Here is a 22,236-nt window from a genome sequence, read left to right as displayed (position 1 = left end):
ATTGAACATGGGTCAGTCGGTCCTAAGAGATAGGCGAATGCCGTTCTGAAAGGGAGGGGTGATTGCCTCCGTCGCCCCCCGGCCGATCCAAAGAGAGTCGGGTTCAGATCCCCGAATCCGGAGCGGCGGGTGTGCGGCCTGGTGCGCATCCCTCAATTTGTCAATGGAGAATGTCAGAGGGAAGATTAACCATCTTCTTTGCACTCTTTCTAGAGCAGCAATATCCTTTTTGTAACAAGGTGACCAGAACTGAACACAGTATTCTAGGTGAGGTCTTACTAATGCATTGTAAAGTTTTAACATTACTTCCCTTGATTTAAAATCAACACACCTCACAATATATCCGAGCATCTTGTTGGCCTTTTTTATTGCTTCCTCACATTGTCTCGATGAAGACATTTCTGAGTCAACATAAACTCCTAGGTCTTTTTCATAGATCCCTTCTTCAATTTCAGTATCTCCCATATGATATTTATAATGCCCATTTGTATTGCCTGTGTGCAATACGTTACACTTCTCTCTATTAAAATGTAATTTGCCACGTGTCTGCCAAGTTCTGAATGCTGTCTAGATCATTTTGAATGACCTTTGCTGCTACAACAGTGTTTGCCGCCACTCCTATTTTTGTGTCGTCTGCAAATTTAACAAGCTTGCTTACTATACCAGAATCTAAATCATGAATGTAGATTAGGAATAGCAGAGGACCTAATAGTGATCCCTGAGGTACACCCCTGGCTACCTCACTACATTTTGAGGTTTCTCCTCTATTTAGTACTTTCTGTTTTCTACATGTTAACCACTCCCTAATCCATGTGCATGCATTTCCTTGAATCCCTACTGCATTCAGTTTGAGAATTAATGTTGAAAGGGAGGGAAGATCTTCTCCACATTCTTTTGAATGACAAATGTTCGTTTTGAAAAGTAAATGTTGAAAGGCCGGGAAGATCTTCTCCACAGAAGATCCTCCCAGCCTTTCAACTTTTTTTCAGAAAAAATACAATTAAAAAAGGCATCAGTGTTTAATTTCCAGATGATTTTAAACTTGCAGCACATTTCAAACGACTATCGGAACATTATTTCTTTAAAACAAATGTGGATATTATTTATTTTTCAATAAAGGATTTTAAGATTTTTTTCTCAAAGAGTTTCCCAGTTTTCAATCATTTGAAACATGTACTGTCTTCCAAATGCCTGTTCCTAACGAATTGGCTATTCTCCTTGCTTGACACATTCCTATTTTTATGAAATGTAGCAGTTGCATGAGAGGCAGAGCTGCAGCATCTGCCCAGCTAGGAGCTGCCTTGCTGTGCCAAGTTATCCGCTCCATACCCTTGCTGTGCGGATCTTTGTTGTATTTAAAATGACATTTTTACGCAGAGGAGCAGGGTACAGACAAAGGGAGCAGGGGACAGTTCAAAGGGAGCAGAGGGCAGGGTAGATTAAACAGCTTTGTATGTAGATTAAACATATTTATACTGGGGCAGTACACAATAGCCGGGATCCCTGAACTAGCCAATGTTGGAACTTAGTGTGACAATACTGGAATATGACCAGAGTCAGAATAGTGCTACATGACCATAGTCAGAATTGAGTTACATGACCAGAGTCAGAATACTGCTACATGAACAGAGTCAGAATTGAGTTACATGACCACAGCCAGAATCGAAGTAAATGACCAGAGCTACAAAAAAAGCTTTACCTTCTTCTAAGGTATAAAGTCGGTCTCTGTCAACAAGTACAGGTGTTTATACACTGACACAGCCCCTGTGTAAATGAGATCAGGCCTTTATACACTGACACAGCATCTCTGTCAACAAATACAGGTGTTTATACACTGACACAGCATCTCTGTCAACAAATACAGGTGTTTATACACTGACACAGCATCTCTGTCAACAAATACAGGTGTTTATACACTGACACAGCATCTCTGTCAACAAATACAGGTGTTTATACACTGACACAGCATCTCTGTCAACAAATACAGGTGTTTATACACTGACACAGCATCTCTGTCAACAAATACAGGTGTTTATTTGTACGCCTTTGAACAAATGACAAACAGTATTGCACAGAAACGTCTGGGGTGGTTTAAAATTGACACAAAGCTGCATTTTATCACCAAATGGTCTCAAATTGTAGGTCTGATCACTGTGGACTAGAGCATTTTTGCAATATGTGTGGAACTTTCCTATTTATGGAGGTATGCAGCCTCAAAGCTAGCTGGTTTTTGCTGTGCAGTCAAATCAACTGTATTGAACAGAATGGTATATAACTGCCAGTTTACCAATAATGAAAGAAATCCCCCAAACAGGCAAAAGTGGGTTTAAATTGAAGATCACAACTTCTAGTTTACATTAAACCTGACTATGTGGCTAAGAAATGTGGAGATATTGAGAAACTGGGAGGAAACCATTGACATATTCAGCTATTTTTCTATAACTGCCAGTTTACTACTAATGAATGAAAAATACAAAAAATCACCAAAACAGCCAAAACTGGGCTCAAATTGAACATCTCATCCTCTAGACAGCTTTATTTCTGCAGCGGCAGAAATAAAGCTATCAAAGGTGACGATGCAGGTATGTACCCTATGTGTACTGACACACAGGAGAGCATAGGGGCCTCAGAAGAGCAGGCAATTAATATCGGCGGCTGTGTAGGGCAGGCTCGCTTCAAAAAATGGAAGGCTAATCGCGCTTGGCTAAAGGCTAATCCCAGCGGTTCAGTCATTTGCTCGGTTTGTTCAGCAATTCGTGATCTGGGAACCCATATAAAAGAACGACCTGGAATTGACCAGGCCTTTATGAATGGCACAACTGCAACATCAGCCAAAAAACTAAATGACAAAATAAGTGAACACGGTAAATGCAAGTCTCATATGAAATGTGAACACATAGCGCAAGCCAGACAAAAGCAGGCCATAGAGAAAGCTGCTGAAAACAGCACTGCAGTGATCGGAAAAAACGACGAGCATAATGATAACAGCCTACATGATTTGTAAAGAAAACGTTTAAGATGCATCCAAACATTTTGCAGCTACAGCAGCTTAATGGATTGGATACTGGGAACATGCTGCATTCCGACCATGCAGGTTGTAATATGCTCTCATTTGTAGCAGACAAAATGGCTGCACAACTTGCAAAGTATGTAATTGATTATTATTATTATTATTTATTTCTTAGCAGACACCCTTATCCAGGGCAACTTACAATTGTTACAACATATCACATTATTTTTACATACAATTATATTATTTTAGGCAACTATTTTTTTAACATTGTGCCGCTAAAGTCGGGGACAGGTGCTGGCATTGCAGATGAGTTGCTTTCCAGCCTCAATCAGTATGGCATCACTGCAGACATACTTCGAGAGCGTCTGCTGGGTTTTGCAACTGATGGAGCAGCATCGATGCTGGGGAAATACAAAGGGGCAGCATCAATTCTGCGAGAACAGATCAACAACAATCTAATCGAGATTCACTGCATGAACCACAAACTGGAGCTTGCTGTTCATGACGCTGTTCGAACAGTAAAGGAAGCAAGTCATTTTCAGCTATTAATCGATTCACTGTATTCATTTTTTTCACTAAGTCCCAAGAACCAGAGGCAACTTGAAGCTGTGGCTGCTGAGCTCTGTGTACATATACACAAGGTTGGTCGAGTTTCTGACGTCCGTTGGCCGTCATCTTCCTGCACATCGGTGACTGCTTTATGGGAAAGTTACCCTGCCCTTGTTACATTTTTTAGAAATGGTTCAACAGACATCTCACGTTCTTCACAGGACAAAGCAGAATGTGGTGGTCTACTGGGGAAGATGACAAACTGGCTGTTTGTAATGGAAGTAGCAACAATGAAAGATGCACTCGAGACGCTAAAAGCGCTATCCCTGTTTCTTCAAAATAGGAATTCCACTGTCATCACTGTCAAGCCGGAGATTGATGTTGCATTAAAAGCTCTACGTGCTATGAAGGACAGAGATTGAATAAATACCAGCACAATGAACAACGAGTTCTCAAGAGCCGGTGCATTTAAAGGGGTTCCAATCACACAGCCATCTGACGCTCAACAAATGAAATACAGAGGTTTCCGCACGCAGTTCATACAAGCTTTATTTGACAACATCGAAAGAAGATTTGATGATAAAGGGGTCCTGGAGGAGGCAGCCGTACTCAACCCCACATCATGGCCTGTAGAAGAGGATGCAAGAATTTTGTTTGGGGACGATAAAGTTATGAATCTGTGCAAAACTTTAAAATTCAACGTTTCACGACCTCTAACTATAAAGGAATTCAGAGAGCACAAAGATACTCAGCGCATGGGGGATAACCTGAACAAACTGGTAACCACAGTAGGTGTAATTCCTGTGGTCCACTGCTGAATGTGAACGTGGCTTTAGTGTGATGAACCTTATTCTGACCGACCAGAGAAGCCGAATGCATGTAAGCACACTGAACAGCATGCTGTTTGTTTCAATTAACGGCCCCAACATTGACACTTTCCAAGCTGAGAAATATGCAGAGTTTAAAGGATTAAAGAGGGACACCCACTCTGCAGAGGACAAACCAACAGGAAAGAAAAGAAACGAGAAAACGATTGCCCACCATACCAAACTGTTTTCTTAGACCGATCCAGCCACATCTTGGTGATATCGGTGAGTTTAAAACATTTAACTTATCTTACTTATGTTAATTAAAATGTAAAACGAAAATGAAAAATGATATATAAATAAATGGTGTGCATTTACAACTTCATGTCACCAGGAGTCTCCAAATCAGTTAATGTTTGTTACTGGAAATATAGTAGCTGTGTGAAATATTAACCCTTTGCAGTTCATTTATTAAGTGCGTGTCAGGTCCAATTTATTTTCACACACGCAGTTTATTTTAGACGCGCTGTTTAAAAGTATTTTTTTTTCACAGTAAAACAGGTTTAAAAGACACTTCAAAACAACAGGACACTCAGTACTGCATCTCCAGCAAACACCTCAGTAATGCGATCCAAGTCATTATTTTATTACTATAACATCTCAAAAAGCTCTGCAAATGTCTGTGATATTCTCTGAGCGCTGGATGCGGAAGCAGCTATCTTGTTTGTGTATGTCCGTGTTATCTATGTAGTGTCGGGTCTATCAGTATTCATGAGATACACCCACTATTTTTTTTTTTTCCGGCTTCTCTCGGCTCCTATCGGTCTCACTCGGCCATTGAATAGTTTTCTCGGCTTTTTCCGGAGAAAAAAGACTAGAGACCTGTTTTTTGTGTCTTTTTGATGATGTCGGACAGGGTCCGACATTGGACCGGAAAGGGAAAATTGCGATGTCAGACCAGGTCCGACATAGGACCGCAAAGGGTTAAGGTAATCCAATCAGAAATGCTAATGACATATTTCAGGTATATAAAGGCTTAAGTTCTTAGTGTATCCACCTGAGACAATCGTGGCCAGTAGTCGTGCGCAAAATTATACAAATCGAGCAAAAACTTCACAGAAAAAAAACTATATGAAAAGTGCATTCTTAAAGGCGGTGGCTAAGCTGAAAATTAGTGGTTCCCATTAGTGTATGTGTTTTAAAAACATTTAGAACGTCCCTCATACAATGAATTCAGGTATGAATGACAGCCTTTAGTAGACTCAATTCAATATCCATCCACATTATTGTATTTTAGCACCATTGCAGTCACGATTACAATTACAGTTATAAGGTTTAATTACAAACATCATGAAATAATGAGAGTAATTATTCCCAGTGTCACTCCTGGAGGTTGGCCAGACGTCTCTGTGAAAGCTTTTGTATCTTGCTCTTCTCGTTGAATATCTTCACTTTGACAGTTGTCCAATCATGCCTTATATTTGAGTGCTGGAACAAAAAATCCTCCATCTCTTTTTTACCTATAATACAAAATGGAGTGAGGTAACCAGTGGTGTACCACAGGGATCAGTATTAGGCCCTCTGCTATTCCTAATCTACATTAATGATTTAGATTCTGGTATAGTAAGCAAACGTGTTAAATTTGCAGACGACACAAAAATAGGAGGAGTGGCAAACAATGTTGCAGCAGCAAAGGTCATTCAAAATGATCTAGACAGCATTCAGAACTGGGCAGACACATGGCAAATGACATTTAATAGAGAAAAGTGTAAAGTTTTGCATGCAGGCAATAAAAATGTGCATTATAAATATCATATGGGAGATACTGAAATTGAAGAAGGGAACTATGAAAAAGACCTAGGAGTTTATGTTGACTCAGAAAGCTATAAAAAAGGCCAACAAGATGCTCGGATATATTGTGAGAAGTGTTGAATTTAAATCAAGGGTAGTAATGTTAAAACTTTACAATGCATTAGTAAGACCTCACCTAGAATATTGTGTTCAGTTCTGGTCACCTCGTTACAAAAAGGATATTGCTGCTCTAGAAAGAGTACAAAGAATAGCAACCAGAATTATCCTGGGTTTAAAAGGCATGTCGTATGCAGACAGGCTAAAAGAATTGAATCTATTCAGTCTTGAACAAAGAAGACTACGCGGCGATCTGATTCAAACATTCAAAATCCTAAAAGATATAGACAATGTCGACCCAGGGGACTTTTTTGACCTGAAAAAAGAAACAAGGACCAGGGGTCACACATGGAGATTAGATAAAGGGGCATTCAGAACAGAAAATAGGAGGCACTTTTTTACACAGAGAATTGTGAGGGTCTGGAACCAACTCCCCAGTAATGTTGTTGAAGCTGACACCCTGGGATCCTTTAAGAAGCTGCTTGATGAGATTTTGTGATCAATAAGCTACTAACAATCAAACGAGCAAGATGGGCTGAATGGCCTCCTCTCGTTTGTAAACTTTCTTATGTTCTTATGTTTTTATATTAATATAGGTTAATCTATTGAAATACATGGATAGACCTAAAGAATACTACTGTGCGTCATAGAAAAAAAATCTTGTAATACCCAAATGGTAATATTTTCGCTGGGCTCTGAACGATGGTATTATCACTTCAACACATCAGCTTGAGCTCAAAGTGTGGCTTGTGCAGAGCTGGCATTTCAGTCTATCCACCACGCAGACCCGAAAGGGAAGACACATATTGTTCAGACTCAAATCCATATATTACAATAAACAATAGCTGGTTTAGTGTGTATTACCAGGGGTAATACCATCTGAATGGTTCCTGTCCCCAAAACTCTCTCCCCAAAACCTCTCTATGGTATTATTCCCTGGTAGTACACACTGAACCAGCCATTATTCCAGTTGTTAAATGATACAATAATTAACATTTTATATAAAAAAAACAAAAAAAAACAACAAACAAAAACACAATAACATTTACAGACTAGCCATAATCCCTGGACTGTTCCATTATACAAAGGTGTTTGCTTTACATAAAAAAGTAGCCGCATGTAAGAAACAGGGCATATTTATGATGGTCTTTACACAAATACAGTTTGCACCATATACAGTATATCTGTGTATTTACAAGTAGTCTCAGGCCGATTGGTTTGGTGCAAATTCTGGGGTGAATCAGTTTGTTTTGGATGTTTCATTTATGCCTGCAAATGAACTGAACCGTACTTCAGCATGCACCAAACGACCATTTGTGAAAGGGCTTTTAAAAGACTCAAAAGTACTGTATGCCTAAATTATTGTTTGTTACTAGCAATATTAACACATTGTTTTCTTCACAAAAAAAGGATGTAAATCCCATTTTGATGCAAATACCTTGATAAATCTGACTGAAGGCAAAGATACTGGTACCCAATAAAGTACAGGTGTGTGGATTTGTGTTAATCTGCATATTTGAAAACCAGTTGAATATTTTATATAAAAAATTACACTGCAATATAATTATATGATAATCGTGGTATTTTTTCTGATAGTTATCATACCATGAGAATTTCTTAGCATCCCACCTCTACATCTGACCCTATGTCACACCTACGTCAAACTTATCCAATTGTCAGGAAAATTCATATGGATACCCAAACACCCCACCCCCAATAAAGAAACTAAAAATATAGTAAAATGCCAAAGGATTATGCTATTGGGGGCGGGGAGTGTTTACTTTGAACGGACTCAGACAGAATGTAGAAGAAAACTAAATATTCAATATATGTATGGCACCATTACAATCATTACAATCTCACCTGGCATTTGTTTTCTGCTTTCACCTTGTAAGGCTTGAAATAGATAAGCACTTGGTCTTCATCTACTTTGGCCCATCTTGTATACTTTCATCCTGCACAAGATAACAAATACAATTATGAAGTTACTTCATCAGTGGCGGACTGTAGCAAGATTGATTGATGTAGCAATCTCTGTGTCCTCCAGTTTGAAAGATCCACTTGCACACAATAGTGGGCTATATAACTTGATTTCATTAGTATGCTTAGCAAATAGACCATATAGAAAAAACAATACTTTAATCTGCATTTTCATCATATAACTCTATACATTAAATTAATTTATGAAGTTAATATTTTTTATGTATAAATGTATGAAAAATAAATTTGGTTCAAGTACATGTATTGGGGGTTGTTTTAAAACAAAATCTGACAGGGGATATTATATTATTTCTACCATTTTCCCTGCACCTGGAATCTGTGTCTATTTCACAAACACCAAAGTTGGGATTCATTTAAAACAAAAAAATCACCAGTTTGTTTTATTGTTTAATAAAAAAAAATAAAAAAAATAGTAAATGGGGAAAACTGACTTGGCTTAGTGGCTGCCATGGTTTTATAATTGACATATAAATTAAATCAATGTCTACATAAGACATATTAAAAAGTGGATGAGTAAAGGTCTCCACACACCAGACACAAAGTGATTTTTTAATTGGCAACGACTCCCGACGAGACCTTTCGCAGCGACATGACCACACAAACCAGCAGCGATAGGTTTGAAAATTGCCAGATCTATACAACTGTTCAAAATTGCTATTGACAGAACTATGATCAAGACTGGTACTACTTATCAACATGATGTGGAAATTATGAGTGTCTTCTCTGATGGTATTTCAACACATATGGCAATAAATCACACATACCAGGCTTATCCAGTTCTTTCGAAATGGACTCCCATATATTCCCTTTCAAATCTGTATCTTTATAATTGTGATGGCCTTTGTCATAAAGCTCTGGGTAGTTTTTCAACGACAAGTATTTTTCCTCCGTCATTTTGGAAACTGCTTCACCCTGCTGGACCACGTGCATTGAAGCTGTTCTCCGATTGCTCAATGCCCTAGTTGACGTGCGTCAAATCGCAAAAAATCGGATTCAATCCTATTTATTTCTCGTCAGTCCAGTGCTGCCCTGGTACCGTTCCTGCGTAGCTTGTCGTGTGAAAGATACTTATCAAAAGTATAGGTTCTATTCATTTTGACGCATCACTGCACAGTTTCGCTTGTCGCATTGCATCTTAAGTGCCCGAAATGCCTTATAAATGCATATGCACAACAGTATCTCTTTCATACTGACCGGAAATTTCAGTTTTTCACCACCACCATCCCTGTACTGTAACAATCGTCCGCTAACAACACCTTTTGGATTTTCTTTTCCACTGTCCCCTTAATTGACCTGGCTGTGTGGCATGGAGCATTGTCCTGCTGGAAAAACCAATCCTCAGAGTTGGGGAACATTGTCAGAGCAGAAGGAAGCAAGTTTTCTTCCAGGACAACCTTGTACTTGGCTTGATTCATGCGTCCTTCACAAAGACAAATCTGCCCGATTCCAGCCTTGCTGAAGCACCCCCAGATGAGTCCAATTTTCAGCTTTGCCCAACACCTGGTCGTCTAATGGTTAGACGGAGACCTGGAGAGGCCTACAAGCCACAGTGTCTCGCACCCACTGTGAAATGTGGTGGAGGATCGGTGATGATCTGGGGGTGCTTCAGCAAGGCTGGAATCGGGTAGCTTTGGCATGAAGCAAGCCAAGTACAAGGTTGTCCTGGAAGAAAACTTGCTTCCTTCTGCTCTGACAATGTTCCCCAACTCTGAGGATTGGTTTTTCCAGCAGGACAATGCTCCATGCCACACAGCCAGGTCAATCAAGGTGTGGATGGAGGACCACCAGATCAAGACCCTGTCATGGCCAGCCCAATCTCCAGACCTGAACCCCATTGAAAACCTCTGGAATGTGATCAAGAGGAAGATGGATGGTCACAAGCCATCAAACAAAGCCGAGCTGCTTGAATTTTTGCGCCAGGAGTGGCATAAAGTCACCCAACATCAATGTGAAAGACTGGTGGAGAGCATGCCAAGGCGCATGAAAGCTATGCTTGAAAATCAGGGTTATTCCACCAAATATTGATTTCTGAACTCTTCCTAAGTTAAAACATTAGTATTGTGGTGTTTTAAAAATGAATATGAACTTATTTTCTTTGCATTATTCGAGGTCTGACAACACTGCATCTTTTTTGTTATTTTGACCAGTTGTCATTTTCTGCAAATAAATGCTCTAAATGACAATATTTTTATTTGGAATTTGGGAGAAATGTTGTCAGTAGTTTATAGAATAAAACAAAAATGTTCATTTTACCCAAACACATACCTATAAATAGTAAAACCAGAGAAACTGATAATTTTGCAGTGGTCTCTTAATTTTTTCCAGAGCTGTATATAATTTTCAAACAAGCGCAAGGTGGTGGTGCAAGCTCTGTCTCACAGTGAGGAGAAAAATTAGGCACTATTATCTTGTGGATTCTGAGGTGTTAGTAAAGGTTCCGAAATAATTGTATTTTATCTTGCTCTTAATTGTATTAATACTTGTACTGTGATTCTTGAAATGTATTTTTGTTTACGACTGTAAGTCGCCCTGGATAAGGGCGTCTGCTAAGAAATAATAATAATGACACAGATAATGACCCTTGTCCAACAGAATGTTATAATACAGTAGTGTACCAAATTTGAAGATATCGCAAAGCATGTGTCAACTATCATTGGTAATGGTTCTTAATTTCTAATGAACAAATAAGAAACCTTACCTTATCATTAAGCATTGGAAAAATGAAGGATTCTGTGCTTGACATGGGATGCTGTGCTTGACATTGCATTTTAGATCACAAGGACTTAAAATGCAAATCAAAAGAAATGAATTCTCACAGTAAAAAAAAAAAAGTGATTTTTTTTATAGGAAGAGAATAAAGAACAGCCAAAAAAAAAAAACCTTAGTCTTGGGGGACCATCCCACTAAAAAACGCTTCGTCCTAAAAGGGTTCAATTCAAATATCACTACTTTTATAACTTATCAGCCTGTGATGCAACTCATGTCTTGGCAAAGTACTGAATTATTTATTAAGAAACAAAATAAAGCACACATAAAAAATAGAAGAATATGAAGCCAATATCTCAAAGCGTTTGGTCTTTATTTTCCAGAAACGAACGTCGCATGACCGCAATTTGGCAGCCATCTTAGGTCACAGATCAACGTGACCAGTAGTTAGATTTTTCTAGAGGAGTTTCCACAATGCAGAGAATATAAATTCAACATTGCGATCAGTTCAGAAGATCAAAGCAGTTATAGGTGTGATGAGGCTGGTAATGTATGCAGATTTACAAAAAACATACAAGCTTCCCTCACGTGGATGCTTAAAGAAAAGCCATTTAAATGTCATATCAAGATGCCACCCAACACTGAAAATATTAACTGGCTGACGTGGACATAGACCTTTGGGAGACAGTCCCCATAATGTGACATTCAACAGTATATTGTAGCGCCCTTTCTGATTTAACATGAAATCACCTTGTGGGGACATATTATATGTCTCCCAAAGGTAGAGACTTATCAAAAACAATATTTCTCTCCAGTAGCGACAGGCTCCGAGACTGATAATTAATGGAGTGACTTGTGGAGATATACACTGCTGTGAAAAAGTCTTAGACATTTTGCACAATTTTATTTCTTTTTTCTGGAGGGGGGGGGGGGGGGCGGGTTATACTACCATAGAATCAACCTGATTTAATACTACCATGTCATGTATACATTTTATATCAAATAAAAATACATCCCCCCCCCCCCCCCCGTTGAGAACCATACCTACAGTGAAACATGGAGGAGGCTCGGTTATGTTTTGGGGCTGCTTTGCTGCGCCTGGCACAGGGTGCCTTGAATCTGTGCAGGGCACAATGAAATCTCAAGACTATCAAGGCATTCTGGAGCGAAACATACTGCCCAGTGTCAGAAAGCTCTGTCTCAGTCGCAGGTCATGGGTCCTCCAACAGGATAATGACCCAAAACACACAGCTAAAAGCACCCAAGAATAGATAAGAACAAAACATTGGACTATTCTGAAGTGGCCTTCTATGAGTCCTGATCTGAATCCTATCAAACATCTATGGAAAGAGCTGGATAAATGTGATGGGTTAGCTACTACAACACTTCATATTAGCTGCTCAAGTATAGTTTATTTTGAGATATTGTAACTCGAGAATGTGTCTAAGACTTTTGCACAGCAATGTACATTTGGTGGCTTTTGTCTGCATTAGAGATGAACACACAAGTAAATGCCTCAAACTGTATCTACCTGGGTTGTTTAGGCAGCAACTTTCAAGCCAATCCAGCTGTCCCTTGTTCTGAATGTCTTCTGGTTGTCCATCATTGTGAGGCCCTTCCTGTCCTCCTTCAGTTGTGAACATACCTCTTGTTACTTTAGTCCCGATCCCATTGAGGGGATTCTCTATCTCAGCCACCCCTTGAAGTCTCCCACCTAGCTGGCCCCTGTCTGAATAAGACTCTTGTTCCGAAGTTTCTGAAAGAAGAGAATCACATGCACGGTAACAGTAGATGTGAAACACATGAAATCACTTTGTAGGGGCATGTTATATGTCTCCCAAAGGTAGAGAGAGTCCCCATAATGTGATATTCAGCAGTATATAGTGAAGTACTTCCTGATTTAATTACCATATTCCAAGAGTGGGGAAGGATCCAAGGGTTTCTGCCCATCCATTTTCTCAGCCATCTCTTGGTTCTCTGCCATCTTGAGTCCTTCAACCATGAGTAATGTGGCATGGACCTTAAGAAAAAAATAAATAATAATAATAATAATAATAATAATAATAATAATAATAATAATAATTGACCACTACACTGCCTGTGCACTAACATGGATTTGTGGTTTGCGGATAACATTTACATTTTTATATGGACATATACATGTAAACAAAAGTTGCAGTTTTGACAGTTAACTACCATATTCCTTCATTTTAAGATGCACTTTAACCATTATTTTGCTTCTCAAAAATATCCTGCGTCTTAAATTAGAGTACAGTAGTGATGTGTGTATTAAAAATCACCAACAAAAGACGCGACTACCCGAGTACATAAACAGCAAAGTGACTGACTGACGAGAAAAGGCGAACAAAGACGTCCCTGCCCGATCTCGAATCATCCATGACATGCAGGCAGCCATTTTCAAAGAAGCATCATTAGCTTCCTGAGGAATTTAAAAAGATATGTTTTTACTACTTCAGTGTTTCTAACAAATGTTTCTGATCAGACCCCCATAATTTTCGACATGCCAAGCAATACCACAGTTCACAAATTGGGAGAAAAACAGGTGTGAGTAATGATGACTGGAAATGGGAAGCAGCACATAACTGTATGCTGTGTGTGATAGCAAACAACTGCAAACTGCCTCCATATCAATCAATCAATCAATCAATCAATCTTTAGTTTTGTATAGCGCTTTACATGATAAAAAACACATACAAATATATATATATATATATATATACAGACGTGCTCAAATTTGTTGGTACCCTTACAGCTCATTGAAATAATGCTTCATTCCTCCTGAAAAGTGATGAAATTAAAAGCTATTTTATCATGTATACTTGCATGCCTTTGGTATGTCATAGAATAAAGCAAAGAAGCTGTGAAAAGAGATGAATTATTGCTTATTCTACAAAGATATTCTAAAATGGCCTGGACACATTTGTTGGTACCCCTTAGAAAATAAATAAATAATTGGATTATAGAGATATTTCAAACTAATTAGTTTCCTTAATTAGTATCACACATGTCTCCAATCTTGTAATCAGTCATTCAGCCTATTTAAATGGAGAAAAGTAGTCACTGTGCTGTTTGGTACCATTGTGTGCACCACACTGAACATGGACCAGAGAAAGCAAAGGAGAGAGTTGTCTGAGGAGATCAGAAAGAAAATAATAGACGAGCATGGTAAAGGTAAAGGCTACAAGACCATCTCCAAGCAGCTTGATGTTCCTGTGACAACAGTTGCAAATATTATTAAGAAGTTTAAGGTCCATGGAACTGTAGCCAACCTCCCTGGGAGCGGCCGCAAGAGGAAAATCGACCCCAGAGTGAACAGAAGGATAGTGCGAATGGTAGAAAAAGAACCAAGGATAACTGCCAAAGAGATACAAGCTGAACTCCAAGGTGAAGGTACGTCAGTTTCTGATCGCACCATCCGTCGCTTTTTGAGCGAAAGTGGGCTCCATGGAAGAAGACCCAGGAGGACTCCACTTTTGAAAGAAAAACATAAAAAAGCCAGACTGGAATTTGCTAAAATGCATATTGACAAGCCACAATCCTTCTGGGAGAATGTCCTTTGGACAGATGAGTCAAAACTGGAGCTTTTTGGCAAGTCACATCAGCTCTATGTTCACAGACGAAAAAATGAAGCTTTCAAAGAAAAGAACACCATACCTACAGTGAAACATGGAGGAGGCTCGGTTATGTTTTGGGGCTGCTTTGCTGCGCCTGGCACAGGGTGCCTTGAATCTGTGCAGGGCACAATGAAATCTCAAGACTATTAAGGCATTCTGGAGCGAAACGTACTGCCCAGTGTCAGAAAGCTCTGTCTCAGTCGCAGGTCATGGGTCCTCCAACAGGATAATGACCCAAAACACACAGCTAAAAGCACCCAAGAATGGATAAGAACAAAACATTGGACTATTCTGAAGTGGCCTTCTATGAGTCCTGATCTGAATCCTATCGAACATCTATGGAAAGAGCTGAAACTTGCAGTCTGGAGAAGGCACCCATCAAACCTGAGACAGCTGGGGCAGTTTGCTCAGGAAGAGTGGGCCAAACTACCTGTTAACAGGTGCAGAAGTCTCATTGAGAGCTACAGAAAACGTTTGATTGCAGTGATTGCCTCTAAAGGTTGTGCAACAAAATATTAGGTTAGCGGTCCCATCATTTTTGTCCATGCCATTTTCATTTGTTTTCTTATTTACAATATTATGTTGAATAAAAAATCAAAAGCAAAGTCTGATTTCTATTAAATATGGAATAAACAATGGCGGATGCCAATTACTTTTGTCAGTTTTAAGTTATTACAGAGAAAATTGTGCATTCTTCGTTTTTTGTGGAGGGGTACCAACAAATTTGAGCACGTCTGTATATATATATCAATAATCAGAAAATAGAACACACATAGAAATTTATATATATATATATATATATATATATATATATATATATATATATATAAAATCAGCAATAAAACACACATATAATTATATGTTATATACATATACAGAAGCGAGAGAATATCACTTTAAAAACTTGCGTAAGCTAAGCTATACAAGTGTGTTTTTAAATGAGATTTAAAAGCATTGGCAGAAGGAGCTTCCTTTATAGTACTGGGAAGTCGTTCCATAATTTCGGTGCAATGTAACTCAAGCATCTACCACCTGAGTTTTGTTTCTGAATACTTGGTATGGAAAGTAGCCTGGCATCCTGTGATCGAAGTGGACGATTAGGAACGTATGGTTTTAAAAGATCCTTTAAATAGGGTGGAGCTAAGCAATTTAGAGCCTTGTGGGATAATAATAGCACCTTAAAATCGATCCTAAATCGAACAGGAAGCAAATGCAAGGACGCTAGCACAGGGGTGATATGATCTTGTTTCTTACTCCCAGTTAAAACTCTTGCAGCAGCATTCTGTACAAGTTGCAGCCGAGATATAACATTGTTACTAATACCAGCAAAAAGGCTGTTACATTAATCAATCCTTGAAGATATAAAAGCATGCACCAATCTCTCTGCATTCTGCTTGGAAAGCATACCTCTCAGTCTAGCTATGTTTCTTAAATGAAAAAAGAACATTTTTGTAACATTTTTAATGTGTGATTCAAAGGAGAGGTCTGAATCAAAAGTGACACCTAGGTTTTTTTTATCTCGGCTCTAGAATCTGTACAGAGACCGTCGAGTAGAAAATCAGATGAATCTATGTTCTTGTATTGCTTCTGAGGTCTCATTATCATCAATTCTGTTTTGTCTGAGTTTAACATTAAAAAGCTTTTAAACATCCAATGTTTAATGTCAGCAAGGCAGGTATTCAAAATATTAGCAGCAGATACATCACCCTGTTTGAGAGACAGGCAAAGCTGAGTGTCATCAGCATAGCAATGAAAATGAACTCTGTGTCTACGAATGATATTTCCCAAAGGTAACATATATAGAGAGAACAGAATTGGGCCAAGAATTGAACCCTGAGGAACCCCACACGTAACCTTTGACATAAAATAGGTCGCCTCCTCAACTTTAACAAACTGAAACCTATTAGAGAGATAGGATCTGAACCAGAACAAGACAGTACCTGACAATCCCACTAAATGTTCAAGGCGATTAATTATGACAGAATGATCAATGGTGTTGAAAGCAGCACTTAGATCCAGTAGAACAAGTACTGAAGGCGAGCCCATGTCAGAAGTCATCAACATATCATTTACCACTCGAATTAGTGCCGTCTCGGTGCTATGATAAGGCCTGAAACCTGACTGAAATTTCTCAGAAATATTCTGTGCAGCAAGAAATCTATTTAATTGTTCAGCCACTACTCTTCTAACACTTTGGACAAAAAAAGGGAGATTAGAAATAGGCCTGTAATTATTAAGCACATTGGGATCAAGGGTAGGCTTCTTGAGCAGGGGTTTTACTACGCAGTCTTCAAAGAATTTGGAACAGTACTTGATGAGAGTGAGCTGTTAATAATATTTAAAACTGTGTTATTTATTTTTGGATATACTTTTCTCAAAAGTGTAGTAGGAATGGGATCTAATGCACATGTTGTGGGTTTAGTCTTTTTAATTATGGCATCCGGCTCTTGTTCACATGTCAAGCAAAAGTGCTGTAAGATTTGGTTGGGTTCAGACGGACCAAGAATATTTGTATAATTGTTTATATCAGTATGTAGTTGCTCAACTGATTCCTAATGTCGGTCACTTTTTTATTGAAGTGATTCACAGCTTACTGGAGGAATATTCTGTGTAACGCGCTCTGATTGCGGATTTGTTAATCTTGCTGTTGACTGAAAAATAAATCTGATTTTTGTCAACAAGATCGGAGAAATAAACAGATCGAGCTAAAGACAGTGACGTTCTATATGTTAAAATACTATCTTTCCAGCTTTGATAATATATCTGAAGTCCAGTCGATCTCCCATCTGCGTTCTAATTTGCGACACATACGTTTATGCATACGTGTTGTATCATTAAACCAAGGAGAAAATATTTTTGTAGATAGTTTCTTTATTTTATAAGGTGCAATAGTGTCAAGACTATTTGCCAGAGTGGCGTTATATTTATCCACCAAATCTCCGACCACTCCTGACTGAATAATTCACAACACAGAGTTTGTTATTCATTTAGCAGGGGACAATTCTATATTGTGTTTATCTAGATTTTTATTGTAGTTTTGGGGGTTTTTGTTTGTAATTGTTTGACTTAAATATAATTGGCTCAGTAGTACTTCAATCTTTAAACCGAGGTCCTGTCCACATTGTGTGGATGTTAAAGATCCCATGGCACTCTTCGTAAGAGCAGGTATGTTAATCCCGGTGTCATGGCCAAATCCAAAAAGCAGGTTATACAATCCGGCCTACCTAAAGTCCCTCTACCTTAATTAGGGTTAAAAGTGTGTTTGTGCCCCACTTCCCCCCCTCCCCCGGATCCTCTTGTAATGAGGCCTCCGTCTCAATGGGTAACTCTCCTAGTTAAATAAATAGTCTCTGTAAGTTGTTTCTGACAAAAGCGTCTGCTCAATGACTAAAATAATGATTATATACGATTATGAAGTTGTGATGTCAGGCTTTAATCACAGCCTGTGTATTTGTAGATGGATCTTGTCTTCATTACACTAAAACAAATAAAACGACAAGTTAACACATGACCTCCAGGTGTACTTGGAAAATGTTGTATTTTTATGTTTTTGGTTGGCAACACCCTGTATTTACATTCACTGCAGTATAATAAAAACACAAATACTACAGTACTGTTTATATAGTAATATCAAAGGTATAGTTGGGCCAATCCAATGTCAACGGCTCCTACTCAGCCTGTTCTGTTTTTCCAAATTTTACATTTATGTTATTGATACATGAACTATACGTCTTAAACTATCAAGCTCATCAATATGGCATTTTCACCTGTACAGTATTTCCATGATTCATGATAGATAGTGAAACAAGTAAAAGAGGATACAAGTTACAGGAGACAGCATAATTGCATGGGCTCGGACCGCCGAGTGAGGGAATACAGTGGGCGTACATGTATATGATTCGTTTTGATCAGATTCATAACTTTATTTATTTTTTATATTTCATTACGAGTAACTTAAAATATTGGACAAGTTCACAAAAATAAACCAACTTGAAATGTTATACGCTCAATACAAAACACTATTCTCTGGCAACTTATGATATGAAAAGTAAAATAATGTAAACTAATGTACCGTATATTACAGCCGGACTAAACTCATATATTGTAATACAGTACAGTAAAAAATAAAAGTTAAACAGGGGTGCACAGTACCTTACTATAGATCTTCTGACTACAACGTAGCAAAAAAATTATTTTATGGAAGTATGCATAGTAGTCGGCCGATTGAGCTGATAAACAACTGTAAAAAACTGTCTTTCGTGCCTGCTTTTCCCGCTGTCATACAGTTGCTATGCGCTTACGTCACTGCTATTTTTGAAACTCAAACGCAAACATATATATTTTTTGAACATTGCTCGCATTATGCAATTATCCAAATTAAAATGCAATGCACAATGGACTTCGGGACCGCGAAATGTGCATTTAGTACCATACAATCATAGAAAATTATGCGCTTAAAAACGGGACCAGCTGCATGCTATGCAGTTAAGCAATTATTATACAATTATTCAATATGCAAATAAGTGGAGTCGACTCTACATCAGATTTGGCTGTGTATTTTTCATGCATCAATCTATGGTCTACCAGTTCTTAAATATTGTATAGCAAAAGTTGAATGTATGCAATCAGTGTTATGTACATACTCTACTGATAACGACTGCAGTGTAGCTTTGAATATGTCTAGTATCAAACGGAATAAAAAAAGTGTTACTTCTGTAATGACATCAAAAATCCTACTGAACTAAAGTAGAACATTTCTACTGAAATACCTCAAGTTACCATCATAAATAAGAAGCTCTAGCATCAGGCAACAGCAAGCACAGTACAAATTGTAATAATCCAATTAAATGTTTTTCCTGCTTGGCTGACGACCCAATCAAAACGATGCATTTGCAACCCAACTTTGCTTGTTTTGTGTGGCTTAACATTTGGAGAGAGAAAAAGAAAATCTGCAACTGCAGGTGAATTCGAGGGTTCCCCCCCACCCCCACCAAATGGAACAGAGACAAAAGTATTTACCCGCCAAACTGGCTCTGGCCAGAAGCAAACGTATGATATAATATGCCATACATATATATGTCCACTGTACAAAATTATCCGAACAAAGTCATTCTTCTTGTTTAAACTTAGCACAGGAAAATTCCTTGAAGCTCCAAATTACCATTTGTAAAAAAAATGATAAAACGTTCATGCACCCGCATTTCCACATGCCTTTGAAACGTGTTTTTTTTGTTTACTACTACAGTCAAAAAACTTAAAATAAACCCAAACAGTTAAGCACACAACTTAACATAAACCTAAATCTAACCTATGTCAAAACTCTACATTTTTTAAAGACATACTGTAAGATGTATTTTATATCTCATTGCAATCCAGAAATGTAAAATCAGAAACGTATTAAGTACAGTAGAGTACATACATTAGGCCTAACTCGTATTAAGCACAGTACTGTACATACATTTTTTTTCAAGATTTTAAACGCTTCCCACTTCATATGTTCTTAAACATGTTGTCAATAGTTTAAATCATTAACATAATTGACTAGCAATAGATAGCAATATAGTGGGATTACATTTTCTCCATTTTAAATTGTGAACTAGAATATTGTGCAAATGTTTAATTCATTACATAGAAGGCATTAAAATATGTCCTAGTCTGGAGGGGTGGGCCGTCCCCAAATATATATCGGCAAGTAAAATATTTCACTGAATTACCTGAAGTTAGATTAATCATGAAGTCTATTTTTTTTCAGCGATGGAAAATGTCTTACAGCTAAATTAATATATAGGCCTACCTGCGTAAGTCTCTGCAAGTGACGCTAGCTACCACGATTAATGATTTGATATAAGAGATTCTCGATAGTGTCAGTAAATTACTTCGTGTTGTGAAGAAGGTCTCTTCAAGATAAACATTCTGTAGCAGTTGAAGAACAACTTTGTGTTAATTTAAAAAATCTCAAACTTCCTTTGGCAGCGATATACAGTAAACAAATAGCAGAAAGTGTTTAATGTATGTGCTTAAATATGGAATATATAACACGCATACATATAACAGTATGCATTTGTATTTTATTCTATTTGGCAAAACATTATCGTCTCACTTTTTTTTTTTTAGAACCTACGCTATACAAGATCATAAGCATTTACAGCAGTGGTACTCAATTACATTCTCTGGCGGGCCAGATAAGGACATTTCCAAACCTTGGGGGGCCACAGGGCGCTCAAGATGTGCGTAGTGGTGGGGGGTTGTTTAAATGGTCGTGAAAATCTGACTATCCGATCAGACTTTACATACAGTAACAAAACGTTGCAACACTGCACTTGCACCAATCAACTAATACATCTCAGAAATAACTACTTAACAAGTTACAATGTTTGATCACCATTAATAATAAAAATATTAAGCAAATACCATTTCCTGACCAGTATTCAAATGACACCTTGCAAACAAACAATTATACAAATCTCACTGTAATGCTATTAAAACAGCATGTTATTCATTTTAATTTTATTAAAACTAGAAAATGTTCTGACAATCACTGTGCTGCAAGCATTCAAGTTAACTAACGAAAGCTCGTTAGTTAACTTGAATGCTTGCAGCACAATACTATTTATCCTAAAATATGTAAAACTGTACTATTCCAGAATAGGTTGTGAAGGCTTTACTTTGCTCCACTGGATTAACTATAAAAGTATACACTTTCCACGTGTGTATTTCAGGCAGAAACAGTACATAAGTAGATATCGCTTTTTTCTTTCTTTTTTTATCCCTGCCATTGTAGTTTCTTCGCAATAAACAAAGTGGCAAATGACACATTTTCATGAAGTAACAGCATTACTGGGGTTTACTTTTTCTTTTTTAAGCTGTGCATGCAAGTGAAAACTGTCAAATGTAACTTAAATAAACGCTTCAAAAAATATATGTGGAAAAGGTGGCGTTGTACAAACCCCCCCCACAATTTTCGTTTATTACTCTCCTCATAACAGAAAATAGGATCACAACAAAACAAAACGTTGATCACTATACGTAGCATGTACCTTTGCCCAGTGTCTGGAAAGTGTGAAGCACTTTCGAGCGATGTGCATTACCTGCAGCGGTCTGTATCCCTCGATTCTGACTCGCTTGCCAAATCTGAAGCATCACTTTGTTGTTGTTGGTTTTTATGTTAATCTCACACATCACTTGCCATTTTAGACACAGACGTCGACTTTTTGGCTTCGAATGAATGTGCAGCAATGTTTGTAAGAATATTCAGATAGTTTCAGCGCACTGAAGAAAATAATATTCCTACCGCTGTTTTCATATTGCACAAAGCCTTCTTTCATTGCTCAACAAATGAGGCACTAAAACTACGTAAATTGGCGGAGATTTGTGACGCCTGCCAAAATGAGAGCTCATCAGAAATAAAGCTTGGCCAGTCAGCTGACTTGTTCTTCTATTAGGCTGCCAAAAAAAACGAGTGTTTGGGGAAGCAAACGTATTTCCTAAATGAACAAATTATTATTAGTTTCTCCAGTACTGAAGGCACAAACACTCATTATTATCACTGATTACCAGTTTTAACAGGACAGAAACACAGATCTGACCCGTGTGTGCTGAACTATAGGCTATTCAATGC

This window comes from Acipenser ruthenus, unplaced genomic scaffold, assembly GCF_902713425.1.
Source record: "Acipenser ruthenus unplaced genomic scaffold, fAciRut3.2 maternal haplotype, whole genome shotgun sequence".
NCBI classification, from domain to species: domain Eukaryota; kingdom Metazoa; phylum Chordata; class Actinopteri; order Acipenseriformes; family Acipenseridae; genus Acipenser; species Acipenser ruthenus.
The sequence above is the reverse complement of the archived record's forward strand: the minus strand, read 5'-3'. Positions refer to the sequence as shown.